Source organism: Cyanistes caeruleus, chromosome 3, assembly GCF_971803275.1.
Source record: "Cyanistes caeruleus chromosome 3, bCyaCae1.hap1.1, whole genome shotgun sequence".
Classification (NCBI taxonomy): domain Eukaryota; kingdom Metazoa; phylum Chordata; class Aves; order Passeriformes; family Paridae; genus Cyanistes; species Cyanistes caeruleus.
The window spans coordinates 68,409,908-68,432,836 of NC_141703.1; the positions used below are offsets into that span (position 1 = coordinate 68,409,908).

At 39.7% G+C, this 22,929-nt stretch overlaps 1 protein-coding gene across 3 annotated transcripts in view; it reads right to left on the reverse strand.

The window, feature by feature from the left end:
• MTUS2 (microtubule associated scaffold protein 2) overlaps window positions 1–22,929 on the reverse strand; it is a 308,364-nt gene that overhangs the window by 173,866 nt on the left and 111,569 nt on the right. The window lies entirely within an intron of this gene.

The following is a 22,929-nucleotide window of genomic DNA, read 5'->3' on the forward strand; positions in this document are numbered from 1 at the left end:
TTCAGTCACAGCTTTGCTCCCAGCAAAGGTTCTTAGTGTAGCACAGATCTCTGACTCAAGAAGTTACACAGCAAAAACTGTCCTTGTTAGAAGAGTGGTTGTTACTGTTTTTAAGACACACAGGTTTACAGCTGGAAAAAGACAAAAATAGCCAGGTAAGGGTGGGATCTAGTCTTGAGGGTCTAAACATTCGCATATTGCTTCAACACTTCTTACATCAAGAGTGGCTACTGAAGCATTTAAAGCATCACTGTATAGATTAGCCATAAATAATAAAATTCTAGGTCCACAGAAGTTGCTTGTGGGTTTCTCTTCTTGCCTTGTAGAAATCACTGCCATTCTTGTGCTAACACCCCATTTCCTTTGACATTTCTTAGCCAGATCTATAGACTCCAAGAAAGCAAAAGCTGTGGCTGGAAGCCTGCAAAGAAAAAAATGTATTTCTTCTGAGACAGATGAATGTGTGTATTTTTAAGTACAGAGAGAGGATGATATACTGATCCAAATACAGCACATGTCCTTCTGTCTCCCTCACACGTGTGGCTTTGGGAGCCCAGATTTTGTCCTCTATCACTTCCAACAAGATGAAGGTGAGATTTCTGTCTATTTTCCATCCCTAAATTTACTCTCTGTTTCTTGTACCCTGTGTGTTCATACCCTTCATCATAAAGAAACATGGACTCTGGAATTCAAAGCACTTGTGATACTCCCAGCTGTGCTGGGTTTCTAGCCAGGGGCTCACAGGGGCACTAATTAGAAGTGCTGAGTAAGTCCAGTGCTCTGTCTAGAGTACCTGGGTGCCATTCTGGGTCCCTGTGTTCACTGAGAGCATCTTCACACACTGTGTGTAGAGAGGCCATGCTGGTGTGCTTCAGAGACCAGACCAAGTACTCTGGCTTAATGCAGCTAGTACAAATTTATTTACATGAAGGTCAGCCCTGGCTCCTCTCAAACAGGGGGCACTGCTCAACCTCAGTAGGCTGCCAGTTGAGACTAACCCCTTAAAGCTGACAATGATGGACTCTGTGCACCCAACATTCCAATTTCATCTCTTCTCGTGAGATCCAGTCTCAGATTAGGGATATCAAAGACTTGAAGAACCCATTACATTCTTACAATTGACATCCATACAATTACCCAAAGATGTTTTCTTTTTTTGCAGAATATTGTCTGCTTAACTTTGTAACGTGTTTTATGACTACCATTACAATAACTACACAGAAAAATGATTCTCTAATTGTAAATAATACAAGGTTCCATTCTGCCATAGAACATACAGGACTCCTACTTAATTAATAGAAAAATATAATCTATTTCCCTGTTAAGGAACACAAACTTTGGAGCTTGGTTCAGTCAATGGGTTGAACATATTGTGATAAGCCCATTTGGAAGTAGGATACATGGTTTAGTGTTACATTTGGGACCTTAGATTTGATTGTTCTTCTGTAAATAGCTGCTATTTAAGAAGCTTTGGCTTGGATTTTCTGCAAGATAGTTTATTTTAAATGGCACTGTCCAGGCTCAACTTCACTATGCTCTTTGGAGTCAGTGAGATGAAAAGACTCAGCTGTGTCTGGGTTCTGCTGGCTCTTCCTCTATTTTTTATTACTCATATCTCTTGATTGATATTGGCTGACATACACACATCTGAAGTCACTCCCTGCTGTGGAGGAATGCTCTGAGATGAGAGGGATATGAACTTCCTAACTCTTCAGATGCCCTCCTCAGCACAGGAGAAGGGAGTAAGAGGAGTCCCAAGCCTAACAAAGACAACACTACATCACTTAGCAGCATATCACTAGGGACTCTGGACAAGAAATATATCTGCCATCTTAAAGACTACACTGAGTATATGTAAGGATTTGTATGGATAAAATTTTCTTGATACTGTATAATGTAAAAATATCCCCTCTGAACCACTGGGAGTAGAAAATGAAGTCATAGCTCTCCATGTCATAGCATCTTGGCAAGATGCAATAACTGTATTTGTGAAAACAAAACAGAACAAAAACCCATCACAAACTGATGTGAACATGCTAGACAGCAGAACAAAATTATATCCACCAGACTATGTTTAGCTATGAATTCCCACAGGACAGGGAGAAGAAAAGTTCAAGGAGCCAGAAACACAATTAAATACTTCTGTTTAACTCCAGCAGTGTCAGGTTCCTTCTAAGATGTTTATCTCTTATGAGACTCTATTTTAAACCTGAGCTCATTTAATGATGATCTAGGAAAGAAGCCTACAAGAGTTTCTTCCCATCTGATATTGCAGTTCCTCCACTGCTCTCCAAGTTACATTTGGCCAGCAGGTCTCACCCTAACCTCTGGAGACATCAGGAAGAAGGAGAAGCTGAGCTGGATGGTTTTTGCCCCAGGACATGCAGCAGGGACTGCATCAGCAGAGCTCCAGTTTGTAAAATAAAACTGTCTGGAAAAAGAAAGCAGCAGACTGCTTCTGAATAACAACAGAGGTGCTTTATTTGGTTAATCAAGCAGTGTAGAAATATTATTATCCTCAATAGGAATTGAAAAAAGAAAAATGCTGAAGAATTCCACACAATTGGTTGTTTGTTATGTTTTCAATTTGCCACAAAAATAGAACAGCAATAATTATGAAATATGCAAGGTAATTATCAAAACACGTGGACAAATAAAAATGGAAATAAAGAAAGAAAACCTGAAACATGTTGAGAATTTTGCCTTCTTTTTAAAAATTTTCTAATGAAGGCTGTTACGGCTGCTTACCCACCCCAGTACTGAGAGTCTAAAACCAGATTTTTTACAGCAAGGTACACTAAAAACATCTGGGTGTTCTGGTAACACTGTACCTGGCTTAGACTGACTGCTCCTTCAGTACAATGTGTATGAGAAGCAGCTGAACACTTCATTAACCATCTGCCACTGAACTGATGCCTCTTGCTACTTCCCTAAAACAAACCAAACTAAACCCAAACAACAAAAAACATTGGGTTTTTAAATTGCTGGGGCAGAACCAGTAGCCTGCAAAACGTCAGCCATGGGCCAGCATTCCCCATCAGCTGCCCACTCCTGCAAAGTAAATGCTCTCAGCCCAATGGGCTACTGGGTTGTGCTGCCCAAAAAATAGGATTACAGAGGCAGGTAGTTCACCTGGAGTAGAGAGGTGTCCAGGTGAACCTCATTCAGCCTTTTAGAACTAAAAGGGAGTTTATAAAAAGGTGGGGGAATTACTTTTTCCTTGAGCAGATATTCACAGGACAAGGACAAATAGTCTTAAACTAAAAGAAGAGAGATTTATATCAGATATTAGGAAGAAATTCTTTACTGTGAGAGTAGTGAGGCACAGGAATAGGTTGCCCAGAGAAATTGTGGATGCTTCATCCTTGGAAGTGTGCAAGGCCAGGTTGGACAGGGCTTCAAAGAACCTGATTTAGTGGAGAGAGCTCCTGTCCATGGCAGGGAGTTGGAACTAGAAAATCTTTAAGGCCTTGTTCAACCCAAACCACTCTATGATTCTATGATACATGGAGGGAACCTGTGCACCAGCCCACCTGGCAGTGACTCAGAGAGGAGTCAGAAGGTCTGATGGGGTGTTTGTCCTCACAGAAGGCAGCTACAACTGCTTGATCACAACTCTGTTTGAAAGTGAGAAATCTCCACCCCCTTCCCTCAGAGGCTGTCATGACCAAAAGCTCCAAGTTAAATGCCTGGAACATCCTGAACAAGGGGTGAGCACAAACTCCAGCTCTGCTGCCCACTGCACAAGCAGCACACATCCAAAGGATGAGAGTCTTGGGTGCATTTCAACACCCAGAGATAAACTCCTGCAGAAAAAGACCCTCAGGAAGAAATCTTGGCCCAGGAGAAAGACACTCCTGTTGTCTGACCAGCAAAGTGATGCAGGGAGATGGATGAAAGCAGATGAGGGATATATTTGCATGAGGTAGGAAACAGATGCAGTTTTTACAGTTACTACAGAAAACTGGCATGCACAGTTGCCTCCTGATATGCATAATTGTCCCAAGAAATGCCACTGGGGAGAACTGGCAAACCAGGCAGAGCCTTGCTGGGGCTCTCTCTGGGAGACAAGATACCACCACACCCAGTGCCAGCACTGCACACTGCCAAGAGCTGAGCCCACAGATGAAACAAACACAGCGCTGGATGGAAAGGAGGTGGGAATATCTCCTTGGGAAGCCCAAATCTTCATGAAGAACTGTTTCTAATGGTGACAGAAACTGAAAGCTGATACTAAGATATTATAAAAAAAAAAAAAAAGCCAATAAACCTTTTGGAGTGGGTAATGTACAATTGGAATTAATTAAACGTGATGGAAAAGTGCTCACCCAGGCATGTGATAATTTTGTTAATGTGATTTGGAAGGGTGAGAACTAAGGTTTGGATACAGTCCCCAACAGCTTCTATTCATAATGAATCAGACACAGCTGTTTGAGGAAATTACAGCATAATCTCATCTTTGGCAGATCCTGTGGAAATGTCTCTGTCTGTCATGAAGAGGACAATACTTCAGAAACAACTTTCTGCCTGACAAGCAATTAGAACACAGGCAGAGAAGAGATGATAGCGCAAATGTTAAATTTTTACACACTGGAAAGTGGCAGGAAGGCAGTTCTGACTCAAAAGTAAAACTGAAATTATTTGAAGATATTAAAAGCTTTTGTAGAGTGTGGCTCTATTGCATTTCCAGAATTTCAGTGTTTTAGTGTGTTTAATGTTTCTACAGCCAACAAATGTTAATGATATCAATATTTACATGATTGCATATTTTATACCTTTATAAGTATAATTATAAAACTGAATATAGAACAGCTTATGGTTTCATAGGCCAAGGCAATTTTTCTGTTATAGTTTAATTTTTATTCAATAATCAAACAATTTTATTTTATCCAAATCATTAATAAATTTATGCTGGTTTATCAAATAAATTTTATAAAAATTATCATGAGCAAAACAGATTTTAAACATTTGCCATATCATTTTCAAAATTTTCTAAATCAAACATTTTCATTTTCTCTCCCAAGTAATATTTCAAGATCAAATTGACTTCATCTTGCCAAGGTTTTCAAATGGCAAATCAGGTAAGACAGAAAGGTTACTTCCCCTACCCAAACCAGTATTTTTATTTTCCTAAGTAACAGGGTGATAACGAGCCCAGTGGAAAACTCCTGGATCTTGCTTTCACTAGACTTAGGATGAGCCATTTCTTTTTGTCTCTCTTCACTGAATTCATTATATATATATATAATATATTTATATATGTATTTATTTTTATTAGAGAGATTTTTGGTTCAAGTCTTCAGTAATACAATTTCCTTATACAACACACCTGAGATCCCTTGGAAGCAGCACCAATTCCAGTTTGCTGGAAATCATCACCACATGCAACATTCCTGAAAGCACAGCCAAAGGTAGAGATGCTAAAGCAAGGTTGTCCCCTGACCTTCCCAAAGGAAGGGAGGTGGCAGCACCTGAAACAACAGGACTGAAAAATAAGCTGCCAGCATGAGACCCCAGCCCAGGAATTCACTGTAGCAGCTGGCAGTACCATGATGTGTGATTGGCTTGCAAGTGCAACTTTCCTTTCTGAATGAACTGAAAAAAACCCAAAAAAGATGTTCCATGTTAGAAGCATTTATACATATCCTTAATTGCCTATGTATGGCAACTGGAGGACATCAACACAGAGGATGGAGCACAGGGAATGACAGCTTCTCCTTTGGCTGATACCCCTCTTCAGCACTGTTTTGTCTCACAGGCCCTACTGAGGATGGGAAACAACCATGACTACGTGCTCTTGGCTACAGAAACCTGCATTTTTGTGGTCTCCCTGGGGAACAGACCCACAATTTTTCCTGCCATGGTAGCAGCAATGGCAATACAATTTTTCTACGGCTTCATAATTTACCTCCAGTTGTGTTGTGGGGATCACTGTCTTCAATGCAAATTCACCAAAAACCTTCCCAAATGTATATAATTTTATTTTTTTGTAAGAAACTTGTAAATGTATGGGTTTGGTGAGGGCTTTTTTGTCAAAGCTGCATTTTGTAATATAATACTCTAATAATTTATTACCTGTGAGGGCTGAATTCCCAAAGTACATTATATAGAAAGTATCCTGCTGACTGCTATTTTAAAGGAGTACAAGATTTGGGATTAAAGATTCTCATTATCAAAACTGACAAATTGTTTTCATTACTAACATCAATCAAGTCTCCACCAGGCATAAGCCTGAATAGTTGTTTTTCAAGACTTCTTTATTTTTACATTTCTACTTGCTTTCAAATGTTCACTGTTGCATAAGACAACAAACACAATCCTATTAATTAGTTATCCCCAAAAGGCAGAAATCTCTGTCTTAGCAATGGCAACCAGGAGGCTGATTGATAATCACAGCAACTAACCTTTGAACAAATGTCTGATTTTATTTTAATTCCAGATAAGCACATGTGGCTATAGGTATAGGAACAGCTCATACTTTCTGAAGCACACTGCTGTTCAATTCGAGGACTTGAAATAGAAACAAACAGCTTGGGGAAAGCCACTGTAAAGACAGTATCATATAAGGGCATCCTGGCTTTTTAAGTAGTATGAGCTGGTAAATCGAGCAAGGCAAGACCTCAGCCCAAGCCCTGTAGATCTTTATTGCCACAGCCATGAGCAAAACACAGGCAGTACAAGAAAAGCTCGAATCAAAAGCCCAAAGGAGAGAAAATTATCACTTATCACCCCAAGGCACCATAGAGCAAATGAAAATGGCAAGAAAGAAAGCAGTAAAGAAGTTTTCTTGAAGAAAAGCTATAGTCAAGGCAAAAGCTGACTCCTCTCAAACAAGTGCAAACAAATGGAAGAAAAATCATGTATCAAATCAAGTCCATGCTGCCACAGCCCAGCCCATCTGTTACACACTGAGACATTACACAGGGGTCAACCCCAATCACGAGGCATGGGGACAGCCCTCTGCACTCTTCCTTTTTGTCCAGATGCTAGCAGGGGCACCACACCTGCCCCTCTGCAGCACTGAGCACTCTTGGGCACAGTGCCACTGATGTAAGCAGGAGATTGCAGTGAAGGTGAGAGAGGAACCATCAGATCCTTCTGTTCTCTTTCAGAAGGAAGGGAGCAGCAAAGGGATATTCTTGCCCATCCTTTCTGGTGCCTTTACCTCACAGAGCCCAGCCAGAAACTTACTATGTCCAGCCCTATCCAAAAACATGAACTGCAGTGCATCATAAAATCTGCAACAGCTGGACAGTGGATACGTGGGGCCCCAAAACACTGCTTAATTTATTTCTGTGCAGCACAAAATCTTGACTGGAAAAGGGATTGTGAAATGTTTCCAAAATGATTATTGTTTTTTTTGCTAAGACTGCTAAATCTTTCCTGGCTTCCAAAAAACATCTGGGAGACAGAAATAAATAGATTTAGTTGTAACAGTCAAACACGAAAAGAAGTTCATAAATTTGCTTCCTATTGAGCAAAAAAACCCAGAAACTCAGAAGCTTTGTCTACTCCAGCAAATTTACCCACTGCTGATAAAGCAGTTACAGCTGGTACTGAACTCAGTTTAACTTCAAGTGTAGCCAAGGGTAAACTGTCTTTCCACATTATTTTTTGAATTCTAGTGAATTCAACGGCAGGTAAATGTGTCAGTTCTTAACTGAATACCCAAATACGAATTTAGAACCCTAATTTTAGATTGCTAGGTTTGCACATTTCAGTTTGAACCACGACCAGTTCTGTAATGCTGTCAAATTTCAGAAATGCTACTGCAGTCAAATTTTCTAAACATTACTACAATCCATTAGTTAAAGCTGAAACAAATGTGAAGCATTATCACAAATTCTGCTCCTTTGCTTTAGCCTCAGTAAAAAACATCTTCCATAATTTGATCTATATTTCCAAAATGCCACTGTATTTCCAAAATATAGATCAAACATTGGAGATTTGGAAAGCTACATTTTCAAAATGTAGAAAAAAATATGACTTGTGACGACAGACCTAAGGGAGGGAAAAAACACTGTTAATTTGTTTTAAAAAGCAGTGTCAGGATGAAAACTGTGTTAAAACCCAGACTGGGCTCTGGACTAGAAGAGCCTGGTTACAACAGTTACTATCCCCATCTGAAGGGCATAAATCTCAATGTGGTTTTATTCACACTTTTACTTTCCTCAGTAAAGTACATGAAGTAGGTTTTCAGGTGTAATTCCAACTATTAGTAAGGTAGGAGGATCATCTACAACAACATATACAATTATTCCATTATTACAAATACAATTATCCCTCTCAGGCCACCCTGACTGAGAAGCTGGAATTTCAGATGCCCACCTGCACCACACGTCTGTGGAGGCCAAGGGCTCAGCAAGGGAGAACTGACAAGGGAGTTCTCACCTAAGAGCACAGAAGGCAGAATGCAAAATCTTAATATTCATAAAGGTGAAGCACAACTAATGCATTACCTGCCTGCTGCTATTGATTCTGAAAGTGTACTACAAGCACTCCACAGCCAACACTGCTCTGTAAACAATTAAATTTGTTTTACTGAAAAAAAATTTGTATATGTTGCCCAAAAACAAATTGTCTGTAAAAAGATTGCAACCCCATTTTCATAAATGAACAGAAATTTGATTCAGCTACAGCACTCTATCACCATGCATTCCTTAAATGTGTAAATAGAATCAGACTCATGAACTTAGGGATTGTTTTCCCTATTGTATATTTCAACATCAAATTTATATACAATAAAATTACAGGATTTAATAGCTTTTTGGTTATGTTTATTTTTTTAATGCTGTTAATTAGCACCAAAGTTGTGCCCCAGGCATCTCCTGTACCTATCAGATACAGATCAGCTGAAAAGCAGCAAGCTCCCACCTCCTCTGCTCAAAGAGAAAGGGATGTTTCAAGTTCAATGCTTCAACTTGCAGTAGTCCCACTCTCTACTTACCCCAACCATACAATTGTTTTCCCTCCTTCCTGAAGCTGGGAAGAGGTTCAGGCTTTGAAGCATGTGCCAAAGAGCTTTCAAGGCAGACCACTGAAATCAGGTTAAAAAAAAAAATAAAAAAAATAAAGTGGGTGCTGTAAAGGAAGCACCTGCAAATTCCCTTCCTTCTTCCTCCAGTTTGACTGCATCTGCAAACTGAAGGAAGAAGGATGTGGTCTCCTAAGGAACTGCTCAAGACTTTCCAGCTTTGCTGGTGGAGCTGGTTGGGGGATGAGTGCTAGTGGAGGACAAGCTGAATGTGAGTCAGCAGTGTGTCCTTGCAGCAGCAAAGGTTAACCATGCACGGGCCTGCTTTAGCCAGAGAGTGGCCAGCAGCTAAAGGAAGTGACCCTTCCCTCTGCTTGGCATGCATGAGACGTCTGGAACACTGTGCTCTAGTGTGGATCCTGAAGAGGCTCCAGAGAAGGGCTACCAAGAGGGTTTCAGATATGGGGCATAAAAAGTATAAATATAGGGCCAAGGGCTCGGGGTTGTGTTAGCCTGAAAGGTCAGAGCATGACAGTGACCTAATAGCTTCTTCCCAACTACCTAGAAAGGGGAATAATAGAGAAGATGGAGCTAGACTCACCTCCCAGGTGTTCAGCCAAAGAAAAAGGACCAAAAAGAAAATCAAGCTGCAATAAGGAACATCAGAGGAATGTAAGGAATGTAAGAGAAGAAAAAATGTAATAATGACAGAGGGGAGGCACTGGTACAGATCACCCAGAGGGGTTATACAGTCTTCATCCTTGGAGGATTCAAAAGGGTTCTGAGCATCCTGACCTAAAATCAGTCCAGTAGAGAGCATGGCTTGGAGTAGGTGAAGTCAGACAGAAGTCTTTTTTTTTAATCAATTTTTCCCATGATTCTGACAGCAGCAACCTCAAAGGGAGAGAAATTCCTTTGGCAAGGACACACTGCTGGAGATGCCTCTGAACAACACAGTGTAGCCTGAAATTATTATTTTTATCTGCAATAAAGTGAATTTTGCCCAAAAAGAGTACCTAGAAAATGTAGCAGCCATTATTTGCTCAGCACTTCAGGAATGGAGAAGAATCACCTGTAGTGTAAAGCTACTTTTCAGTTAAAAGCTCCAGTTTTGGCTTAGAAGAAGCAATAATGCTGGAGCCACCAAGGATGTGGCAGAGACTGGGTACCCAAGATTCACCAATGAGTTATAGCAGCTCAGATAAAACTGGCAGGCACAAGTTCTCAGAAAACAGGTGACTACAATCCTTCTTCATGCCACAATATTTATTTTTAAATCCATTGAGTTTTAGGCTGCCTCCATCTCTCCTGGCCAAGGCATTTCATAGTGTGGCCATGGTTAGATGACATAAAGTAAGGAGACAAAAATTAGTGCAGGTAAATCAGTGCTACTTTGTTAGTGAGTGCATTTTCTGAAACTCAGAGGATCATTCAAAGCACAAGTTTCATAAATCTAAACATTAAACTAGACAATGTAAAAGCACTTAGCAATGGCTAGCTCTCCCAGGATTCTGCTAACTTCTGTGGGGAAAAAACTGAAGATAAAAATGGTTCCTTACTATAAATACCTTCTCTGCTGAAACCTGGTATATGAGTGCTACGCTGAGATTCTTTTTCACTCAAAACTGCCAGAGAAATGGGACAAGAATTTCCCTCTGTTTGACAACTGTTACATTTTTTATCAGTGAATTATTAGTACCAGAAAATTATAGCACCTATTTCCTTCATTAAGTTAATTGTCCTTCCCATGTCACGCAGACAAGAATGGACTCAGTTGCTCAAATTCACCCTGGTGGAGCAAGGAGAAGTTTTGGGCTATTCACTGGCATGGTGGAGTGAGAGAGAAATGGCTTTGGCTCTCTGCAAGTGCTGCTCAGCCATAAAGAAAACATCCCTGAATTATGAATACTGTTTCCAGCACAAATCCGAAACACAGTCCCATATTAGCTGCTGAAAAGAAAAATAACTCTCTTCAAGCCAAAAGCAGCACACAAAATTATGTTAAAACTTCTTTTATTCTACCTGAATCAGCTGCATATTCCTTCAACTAAACCCTACATTCTTTTAAAGTAACAAATTCCAGGTTATAAAGGTAATTACCCACGTTACTGAAACAGAAGTATTTTCTGTCAGGAAAATAAGCAGATCAAAAAGAATTGAAGATATAAGACAGACCATTTCAATCTGTAAGAAGGAGAAAAAACTGTACTACAACCAACTCTACCACTTGCAAAATGTGTATCTTAATTTGAATAAATATGTAATGATGACTGATGAGTAATAGTGCAAGAATGCATAGCTGGACATAGCTAAGCTTTGGTCTGAGCTGCAGCAGGGCAGTCAAACCACCTGCCTTTATGCCCTTCACTTATATGCCATTAAAATACATTTAAAATACCTTTTTACCCTTCACTTATATACCATTAACTACAGGACTGGTCTTCAAAACAGAGAACTTTCCTATGATGCCAATACAGCATTATCTACTTTTAGGAAGTCTGTGGGACTGTGCCTTTCATTTTCCCAAAGTAATGAAGCCTCGGTGATCCAAAGTTGCAATATTTTTTCTTTATTAGTTACTTCAGCACCTAGGAAAAAAAATTCTAAATAAAATATCTGCTGTTGGCTTCCTTCAACCTCATAATCCACAGTGCACCAGTAGCCAAGTAGTCAGTAATATTCACTCATTGTCTCCTTAACTGGAAAGATATTGTAGCTGTTTGGAAACAGTTATCAAAGAAGGCAGCACTGGATAACAGCAGACAATAATTTACCTACGTGCTCTCAAGGAACTACAGAAGGAATGGATATGGACTGTATTTTCAAATTCATTCTGAGTACTTTTAATATACATAAAAGTTGTTTGGAGTGTTAGGCAGATCACAATACTACCCTCAGAAGTAGAAATGTTACACTAATGGGAAAATTAAAGATTGCTTTTCCTTGAAACTGCCGAGATCTGCACCTCACATACAGCTCTGAGCATGTCAATGTTTCAGTAAGAAATTGCAGGTCAAGAAAAAAGCAAGATGAATGCTCAGTAGGATAGCAGTATTCCATAATTAACCTCTGTGTGAAAGGTAGTTCATCAAACATTGTACTTAAATTTCACAAGGAGACATGGAAATACTATTAGACGTTTTTTAAGAACATTTTAGACAAATCTTAGAAATTATGCAATTCCAGATTATTTTGCCTTGAGGAAAAGGAATGGATAATGTGACCTCCCTCCCAGTCTTATTCTGGAACTTATCTGTGAAACTTTGGGAAAAAGCAATAGAAGAAACTAATATATGCAACATGGGTAAATAACTATGGGAACTATAAACTCCTGACCAGCAAATGCTTCAATACACACTGAACTTTATTATCTTAAGTCATCTTACAGATGTCAAGGGGATGACTCAGAGCAGTAAAATTATGGACATGCCACAGTGTTTGCACTGTGAGTACAATAACTCTCACTTCTGTAAAGCATGAAGAAAGACAACTGTTCACACTTCTATGCTGCCTCTTTGAGAGCTTCCAAATAAAAATAATTAATGTCTGGAAATTTCTGGCTAGAGAAGAGCTCTGGTAGTTTGTACAAGAAACAGTTGTAGGATTCTGGACATAGAAAAAGTGATGGGGCAATGAATCAGTGAGTTTGTAATGTGTTCATACATTCATTTGGAGGGTATGGAGATGGAATAAGAATGATCTAGTGTCAGAAGCTCCCACTTTTGCAGTCAGGATGTCTTGACACCAAATGTTTTAGGATACTGGCATATTCCTACCATGATCTATGAAGAAACTATAATATTGTCAGTCTTGAAGTGAAGTGTTTTTGTTCAATATTACAGGGCACTTTTATACAGCTAACAAGTGGATGAGTCAATGATGATCTGCAGATATAAATCCAAACATACACCAATTTTGTGTGGGGGGGGTGGGATCTCTGAGAGCTGGTTGGTATCTGGTCAAAGCACAGATAGTAGGCATGATCCCTAGACAGAGCACTAGGGATCCTCTTGGAACACTTACACAAAAGGGAATGAAAAAGGCTGTTAAGTCACACCTGGTTTGTCTTTACTGGACTAATATGCTTTATGTCAGATGACCACCTTAATAGCTTTGAAATTGATTAGAGGGTTGGATCTGAAATAAAAATAGTAGTTAAGCTGGTCTAACACACAGTACTCCTAAACTAACACTATTAGTGGTAATAGAAAGAAAATGAGGAAAGGAAAATTAAAGTGAAATTAACATTTCTCCTGCTGTGACTCAGTCCTGCACCACGAGCTGTACTAGGGGCATTTTTACTGCCTCCAAATGGCGCAGGACCAAACCTATTGCTATAATCACTAAAAAGTGATTAAAAGTGAGTACTGAAAAATAAACACCATGAAACTATTGCCCTCATGCTACAAAATGGATTATATATGGAGCTTGTTCATTTAGTCTCATTGTTTACTTACAGTAACTTACACAAGGCAATAAGGGAATATAGATATCCAAAAGCACAATGTAGGAATGAAAATATCCCCTGGCCAGGAGTAACAATAAAGAAGCAGGGTGCCTCTTGGGTATTCCACTCTTCTGAAAGCGATGCCTACTTGAAACTTTTCAAGAAAGTTTCCACTGGTTAACTGACAATGATGGCAGCAAATACACTACAGAAACTGCAAGAGTGCCTTTTTAATAAATGTGTGGTTTCCCTTCTTTTATTTGGCAAAATGTCTAAATACCGTTGTGGCATTATGTTAAACCGTCTCACAAAATACTCAATCAGCTAATGTGCCATTGCTGGACTTGAAAAAACATAAAGAAGACCTATTTATAAATAGCTCCTCTGTGTTCAGTGTTTTGGGTTTTTTACTCTTTCAAGGGAGGCATGCTGTTGCCAAAAAGTACATGCCAGTATCGCTTGGCAAACTTTCTGTAGCATTATCTGATCTGCAGAGACATTAAATCTGTACTGAAAATACATATTTAACAACTTATTAGAAGGTGGAATTTGTGGCCTATTACACAAATACATATACAGTAGATAAGACATAATGGAACAGCTGTAGTGGAGATATTTCCCCATAATTCACTCAATGCAAGCAACATACATGCAGCTGACATCTTACTGAAAAATCTTGGAAAGCCTGCTGACAGAAGTGGGTGTGCACAAACGTTAGCTGTGCTGCCATTCTCATATACCTTTGTCCTCCTTTGCTTTTTTTGCACTCAAAAGCTGCATCTCACACTAACTATTTTAAAAAGGGCTGCATTTTAAAAAGGGACTGCCTATGTGGGAACTTTATCATCTGAATCACTATACACCAGGTAATTTTAGAAGTAGGGAACAGCCATGTGAGAGGTTTTCTTCCCTTGTTTGCATATAAGGTTTCAATAACTAAAATAAGTTTTCAGGAATGACACACTAGATGGTAAATTTCAGTCTAGATGTAGGTTTTTTTTTAATGAATGAAAAGAAACCAACTACAGAAGGGCTTTTTTAGGACAGGAGGGTTTTTTTAAAAACAGTGATAGACTCTTTACTGTACAACAGCAGTGGGCATTGCCATAATGCAAACGCAGGATGTTGCAAGCTGCGGGGACACTTCCGCAGATTTTAAATCCATGCAAAACCTATCCAAGACCTTAATTACTTCCTCTGTAATGCATGTATACCTAATCATGTTTCAACTTTCATCTTCTCTCCTTACTCTCACATAGTCTTGACATCTAATGTTCTGTTCAAACTACAAGCATGCAGAAAATTCTTTTATCTTATCCTTGGGGAAAGTGCAAAGCATCAACGAGAGGTAACAAAGTCTCTGCAATATCTATCCTCTTTATTAACTGAGAAATGCCAGCCAGTTTCATATGTTGCAGGAGTAGGCAAAAAATCTAGTGGTGTGAGTGCATAAGAAGTCAGATGGTGTCTCTGATCCATTTTCTGCTATGTGATCTGTGCTCCTATCATAGACATGAAAGCAAAGAAACTGGCAGCAACTGAAACTCAATCAAAATTTTTCTGCACTTTGGTCTTACTGCACACACTTAAATTTTTAGGATGTTCTTTAAAGTTACATGATTTAGCAAGGACATTTTCTGCTAAAACACAAGGCTTGCAAAAACAACGACAAGCCACAAGAAACAGATTTCAGAACTGGCAGGTTACACGTGTTAGGGCATTATTGATTTTGATTCTGTGAATTGATTTTTAGGATGAAGGGAATATTAGATCACAGAGACCATAGTATTTGATCATACAGTTGAATCTTGGGTATTCAAAGGCATTGTGTGTTGACACCAAGAATGTGGATAAATTAAAGGATTTCTGTGCCTGAGAAACCAGGCACAGACATACAAGATGAAGGTATAAGAAGGCCTGAGATCCATGCACAGAGGGGAGCTGATGTGCTGCCTGCACCAGAAATGGTCCAGGCCAGCAATTATGTCTTCTGACACAGCAAAAAAATCATGAGTTCTCTTTGCAAATTTCTTCCCAGTCTAAAATCTGTTCAGCATTTGGAGGCTGAGCGTCTTAACAAAGGTTCATCATCCAAATAATTACGAAATTATTGTTTGCACCTCTTATCTCTGTTACTTAGAGACACGTCCACCAGTGTTTCATCCCCAATTGTTTAGAGAATGTAAATAATCCCACAAGCTAAAGTGAGCCTGCATTCTTCCCTCCTCATCCTCCATCAAATATAAATAAATAAAAATAAAAATTAAAAAAATTTAAAAAAAATTGGTAAATTGCATGTTAGAATAAAAATACCAGCAGATTAGTGAATGTCATTAGCAGAAGTCCTGTATTTATAATTGCATTAAGAGATTTTAAATTCTAAGCTATTACACTCACATGTATATTGCTGCTTGGGAATGGCACAGCATCTCAGGGCTCAGGGAAAACTTGGAAATGACCTAATTTTATCTTGCTCTTACTTTAAATATTGCAGTGAGGACAGTGGAAGAAGCCATGTGTGAGCAGCCTTGACTTAAACACAGAAGCTAAAAACCCTGGGTAAGGCAGGATTCACATGAAGTACAAATTTGTCTTTTTCAAACCCTGTGTACTGAAGAGAATTTAATGAGTGGTTGAGTAAGGATCTGTAGATAAAAATGCACCCAAATCAAGCACCACAATAATCTCCAGTGACAGATGAATTAATGCAAAGTGAAATTTATTAAGAGGAACTTTTGGAATAAAATACCTACATTTACTAACATAATAAACTAATATAATATATTAATTATATTAATATAAATATATAAATTTATTTAATTAAATATATTAATAATAAACTAATATAAACTGTCCTGGCTTTAGCTGAAAGATTTCACTGTGGGAAGCATATGTGATTTCTATAGAACAGCTCTTATCACCAAAAAGAGTCTCTTTGGATCAGGTTTTGCATATAAAAAGAAATTATCAGTGAAAATTATCCTATGTGAACTGTGTTACTTTGTTTACACAGAATATCCCCTTTAATTTTTTTTTATAATGAATGGTATCTCAAATTCATCATGTCAGATGAAGATACAACAATTACACCTTTCAGATGCAATTACTGCTATTTGTGCAAATGTTTTCCACCCATTTGGTTTAGCTATATTGTTGTATGTGTTACACTGGCAAGAATTTTTCCAAACAAAATGTCCCTTTGACACCTCACTTTTTTTCATAAAATACAATCATTTATGTTGTTATAGCATAGATCCCTTGGTGAAACTACATACTTATAATCAAAAATGGTATTAAGTGTTTAACAAAAAGAAAAAGGAAAGAAAGGGGTATGGTAGCACTTCAGCCAACACCTAGATTAAAAGTGCACATGGACAGAAATGTCCCTGGGCAGTGGGGACAGCTGGCTTAAAATGGCCCATCAGCCTATCTTTATCCTTCCAAAAATTATTATCCCTCAAAAGAGGATGGATACTTGTAACAGCATCCTTGAGAGTTCAAATACTGGAGATATTCTAAGGAAATGTTTGGGAGAATTTAACCTTCATGGACCAAAGTTATGCTGCCTACCACTCCAAAGATTTAACCAGGTGGAGATCAATGACTGCTCAGGAAGGCTCCCTGGTTAGTTTACCTGCATAGATGTGGCTGGGAGAAATACCAGAAAATGTAGCTGATGAAACTGTAACTTTTTGGGATCCTATGGAGAACCTCACCATACTCCTGGACTCCAAATCCCAGGGAAATAAGCCAATAACCACTGAATAATAATGGCCTACTCCTAAAATACTTCTTTTCTGTGTTTTCGACTTTTCACTCTGGAAAAGAGCTTATGTACAAAATACCCCAGTAAAAATACAATAACACAAAAATACCTCATTTACATGGTATTTGTGGCTTCAAATTTAACAACAACCACATATAGTCAGTGGAATCCCCCAGACTGCAACTGAGTATCTTCTGCCCCATTTCTCACATGGTTCCAAGGCCAGAGTCAAACCCTGTCAGGAGGAGAGGCAGTGCCTGCAGCACCCCATTACTTTCTGCATCAAAATGTCTTTTTCTGCCTGACTGCCTAGAGCACTGTGCAGGACAGGCTTTCATCCTCCAGATGCACCTGAACCTTGTATAAGTTCCTGGCAAGAAATCATAGAACATCTGGAATTGGAAGGGGCTTCAATTCCTGGCCCTGCACAGGACACCCAAAGAGTCACACCACGTACTTGAGAGCATTATTCAAAAGATTCTTGAACTCTGCAAGTGTTGTGGTTCCATGACCATTTCCTTGGGGAGTCTGTTCCAGTGCCCAGCCACCCTCTGTGTGAAGAACTTTTTCCTAATATCCAACCTAAACCTCCCCTGAAGCAGCTTCAGGCCATTACCTCAGGTTCTGTCACTGGGTACCAGAGAGGAGATCAGTGCCTGAATGCTCCCAGAATAACATCTGCCTTTAAGAGAACGGGTTTTGAGATCACTAATGCAGGTCAATTTTTTGTATCAAAATAACCCCATCTCTCCATTTAAATTCAATGCATTTTTGGCAGGAAAATTTCTATCTTGGATTTTTTTTCAAGTAGAGATGAGAAGAAGGGAGTTACAACAATGTAAGTATATTTTTTAGAAGTTAATTCTGAAAAAGCTTTTTTTATCTCCATGATCCAGTTTTTGGCCAGCTCTTTTTGCTTGACATTTCAGGACAAAGGGGTCCAAGTCAGCCAGCATGAAGCCACACTATGACCTACAAAGAAAGTGCAAAGCCTGTATTAATAAACCTCATCCCACAACGGATGCGAGGACAACATCAGAGTGCTGAAGAATATTTGCAGAGACAGCAGAAGGAAGGCTGAGAGAAAGCAGGAAGGCAGGAAACAGTTCATCAATCTTAATGGGTAATGAGATTATTTTAAAAAAATGAAAAAGAAGAAGTGTTGAGAAATCCATTATTTCCAATGAAAGGACAAATAAAAGTAAAAGGAACTGGAACAGGCTGATAACCAGGAAGATGACAGGGAAGTACAATCACAGAAGAGAAGGAAATTGCACCCACTTGCAAATAACAATTCTTGCCTTTCTCAGGCAGAACTGTCACTCACAGAAAACCCTTTGGACTTTGGAGAAGTTGAAAAAAATGAAAGAAAGCCACAGTGTGTGCAACCAAGATTTAAGAAGTGAATAAAGTCAGGCTAAATAACTCCCTGTTACACACTGTTTCCCAGTGTTTTGCTAAAAAGGACACTCTGGAGCAACCATACCCTGTTCTCATCTGATCTAGATACTGAGAAATTCTTCCCTCTCCCTGCTCTCTTGCACAGTTCTCTTGTATTAATTAATTTTCTTTGCAATGAGATCCAGACTGTGATCCTTGCACCTACCTGGAAACCTAAGGAGAGAGCTGCGCAGCTCAGAGGGGTCCCCAGTGGGTTGGGGAGCATCTGCCTGCCCTGACGCACAATCAACCAACCTCCGTCATTTTCTCCACCAGCTCCCAGCCAGCCTGGCCTGGCCCTGACCTCCTTGGCAAGAGGAATATTACAGTCAGCCAAGTCCTGGCTTAGCCCAATCCCTGTTTGATCAGAGGAAGATTATGTTAGAAGCTAGGAGCTTTGCTATCTGAATGCAGCATGTGAGCATTCAGGCTGGCTTCTGCCTCCCTGTTGTAATTACTCGATAATCACCATCAGGGCACACACCTTCCACAGGCACCTCCCCTGCAAAGGGTCCAAAGCTGTCCTGTCATCAGCCCTTTCCTTGCCATTGGAAAAGGCATAGCTGGGTGAGAAATGATGGCATGAGGCCATTATCCTTATCATAAACTGGGGGATGTTTTTTGAGAAACACAAACGCAAGCAAAGTGATTAGCCATGGCTTTACCCTACAAAAATAAAACTGCTTCCTTCTGATAAGCAACGTAACTGTTTTGAATGTGACTTCACCTTATTTTGTGCTGCTACACCAATCAGGGATGTTATCTTGGAGACAAGGACAATAATGAAAATAATGTATTTCCACTAGTTCCATGGTATAAATGTTATCTTGCTTAAAACCAGAAAGTTTTACAGGAGAAAGTCTGATGTCACATCTGGCACTGGTGGCATCAGGCTGTGTCCAGGTTTGTCCTTGTTCCAGCACTTGCTTCCCATGGCAGTCAGTAAGCTCACAACACTTTTGTCTTGCCCTCTTGTATTTGTAACGCAAGTAAAAGCTACAACCCAAACACTCAACAGCTGGAATTGCTGGAATCAATTGATCATAAAGTAATAGCAAGTTTCTGACATGATGCAGCCAAAACAAAGGCAAATGCAACACTAGGGAAGCTTTTTCAACACAGATTTACAGATTTAAGTGTCCCTGTATAAAGCATTGGTGAGATACCAAGTGACCCAAATGGCAAGCCACCTTCTGCAATATGCAGATAATGACATTTAAGGTAACTGAGAGAGATATAAAACTCTTTTGGGAGAGAAGCAAAGAAAATGTGGCTTGTTTAGTCTAGTCAAACAAAAGTAGAGACAGACTGATCTCTCTCTAGGGGAGCATAAGGGGGTTAATCTAAGAAAAAATAGTGTGAGAATGATACATGAGAGAAGATATTTAAATTTGGGTCATAAAAATAAGTGAGTACAACATAGCAGTCAATACAGCTAGGTAGAAAATAGCAGACCGTTCCCAGCCTTTACAGCAGAGACTTTTGTTATCCAGGTATTTCTAAAACAGAAGATGGGAAAATTTGGGAGGAATTAGATGATCCCTAATTTGTGAAACTTGTAGCAGGTGGTGTAGGACTCTTGGACCAGAAGGTGACCTCCAGGTAGGTGTCAGTGAAGCTCTAAGAAAAAGAAGAGACAATTTGAGCCTGCTATTGGGAGTTCTTGCCTATCAGCAATCACAAACCCGCACACACACAGCTCTGATGGGAGCAGGGCTCTTGGCAGAGCTGCATCCATTTGGGAACTCTTGCACAGCCAGTACACAGATCCCTTGAACATCTTAGCAAGGCTCAGATTTTGATTCCCTGTCCACACAGAGTCAATCTGCAGCTAAGCAAACACACTGTTATGATCCTTCTCCATTATCAGAAACAATTGCTGCACGAAGTCATTCCATTTTCTTTTTAGTCCTACTTGGCACACAAAAAGATCAAAGTAATGTATTTCAGCAGAGAAAATTTGGAAAGAAGTCTAATCTCATTAATTTGGAGAGACCTCAGAGATCGACTATGACATAACCAATTCAAGACAGAAGAATGTAATAAAATACATTACAGATATTTCACTTAGAAATACAGATTAGTGAGGAGGTACTATTTGAAATGTTGCTGCACAATGTTAGGGTTGGGGGAAACAGGGAAAGATTTCCTTAATCTTTAGTGATACAGGCCTTGTTCATTCCTGGCTCCACCTCAGTCTTTGTTAAAAGTAGTAGACTGAAGGTGTGCCAAGTAATTTATAAGACCAGGTCCTTTATTGCTTTAGCACCTTTGAATTTGTTACTGAGGATTGATTCACATGCTGCAGATGTCTTTCACCTGCTTGATTAGCATGGGCCGCTAAGGACAGCCAAGAAAAAACAGAATTAAGCATATAAGCAAATTACAAAAAACAGAGATATGTACTCTACTTGTTTTTGATTCATGGTGAGCTCCCCACAGACTTTTCTCTCCTATTTTGCCCCTCACTTGCCCTGTGTGTTTAACTCACTTGCTTTTTTTTTAGTCAAAGGCTGTTCAAGACTCGCCAAAAGACTGTGGTATTTGGTCAAAGACTGTTCAAAACCATTTGTACACTCCTTGTACTTCACACAGCAAGGTCCTGTCTCAGCTGGATGCTCTGTGAGGTAATGTAATATAAATAGCAGCTGGGAAGTTAAGACAGAGCACTCAAACCTCCCATCCAGCCTACTCCCTTTGCACAGACATAGCTCAGGCACACAGGGCACCAGCATGCTGTGAGGGAGAAACAGATTTAAATCATCTGTGATGCTCAGGTTTATCCTGTCTAATGCTCTGTCATTCAGCTATTCAGTGGCAAGACATTTCACACTACACATCTCAGGGTCATTTCAATTTTTCTACCCTTACATGTTGCTTAAGCCAACCCAAGCTGCTATGACAACTGGTCTTGTATTGGAAGGAAAAAAGCTTAGAGAATCTGGAGCAAGGAACATATGTGAAAAAGGGCCCCACTCCTGTAATCCAGAGAAGGGGAACCAGGCAGATATTTGTGTGAGGAAAGGAGTCTCCAGAGCACTGAGCACAAACAAGTGAGACAATGAAAAATACTGTTGAAAACTGTGGATGGGGACCTTAAATTTAAATCACCATTGGTACTAAAGCTGTTTATTATGCTCACGTCCTATCTGCAATAACCTGCAACAACCTACCCTTTGTTTTTATATTGATGAAAGTGACTAGAATCAAGATTTAGGACTTGATTTACTTGTGATCCATCACTCACAACACATAGCAGCAAATTGTCTTAGTTGTGTTTAAGACTGAAATCTCAATTGGCAATCTCCCAACCAGCCCAGTCTATTCCCTGTTCCAGTGCACAGACCCAACAGGAGCTGCAATTCACTGCAGTCTGTTGTTACTAAAGGCCAGCATCTGTAGAGTAAAGGCTATGATGAGAGGCTGGACTCATCTCACCTTACTGCAAGCATCTACAGCTGAACTACTCCCTTTAAGTTCCTTTCACAAACTATAGAGAAAATTAAGTATTTCCAGGGCATGATTCATTCAACTCATTCTATGTAGCTAGCTCAGACTGAGATGAGTTGATTTTCCCTGCTGAGCTAAACACTGCCTGAGGTGTGGTTCAGAACAAGAGACCTAAGTGCAATCTCTGCATCTGGCCAGAATCTCAGGCTTGGAGGTCTGAACTCTGGTCTCTGGACTCCAGCCAATGTTAATGAAGGGCAAATCGCTTCATCTTTGTAGAGTAGGGTTTCTTTTCAACAAATTTTTGCAGCTCAGGATGTAAGCTTTGACTTTAAGTAAGTCATACAGGTGTACTCTGCAACTTGCTCAGAGAAGAAGGCTCTTCTTGATGGAAATTCTAGTTAAACTTGCGGTCTGAATCATCCTGACTCTTTCATATGTTTAATAAACTCAGGTAAATCTTGGCTCCCTGTTTTGCAACAGTGTTTCCTACAGTTAGAATGCTGGATCCTACAGGCAGGGCTCCGGAAAAGCCTTTGAAAAACAGGTTTGACTCCTTCAAGGAAAACCACCACCCAGGCTTCTGGAAGCTGAATGTAAATTAGGCAATCAAGTAGTCTGCTTTGTAAAAGTTCTTCTTGAGAGTTTGTCCTCTGTTGCAGAGGTGACTCAGTTTGTACATTACCTACTCTGGACTTAAAACCACACAGAGCTTTTAACAGATTCTCTGGGAAGCCCGGCACTGGGAGCAGAGAGTTGCTGCACAGGAACAGATCTAATTCTCTGGGTCATCACTAATAGTCCTGTCAGCATCATTCTGGCTCTACAGCACAGGTGCCCTCACTGGGGTAG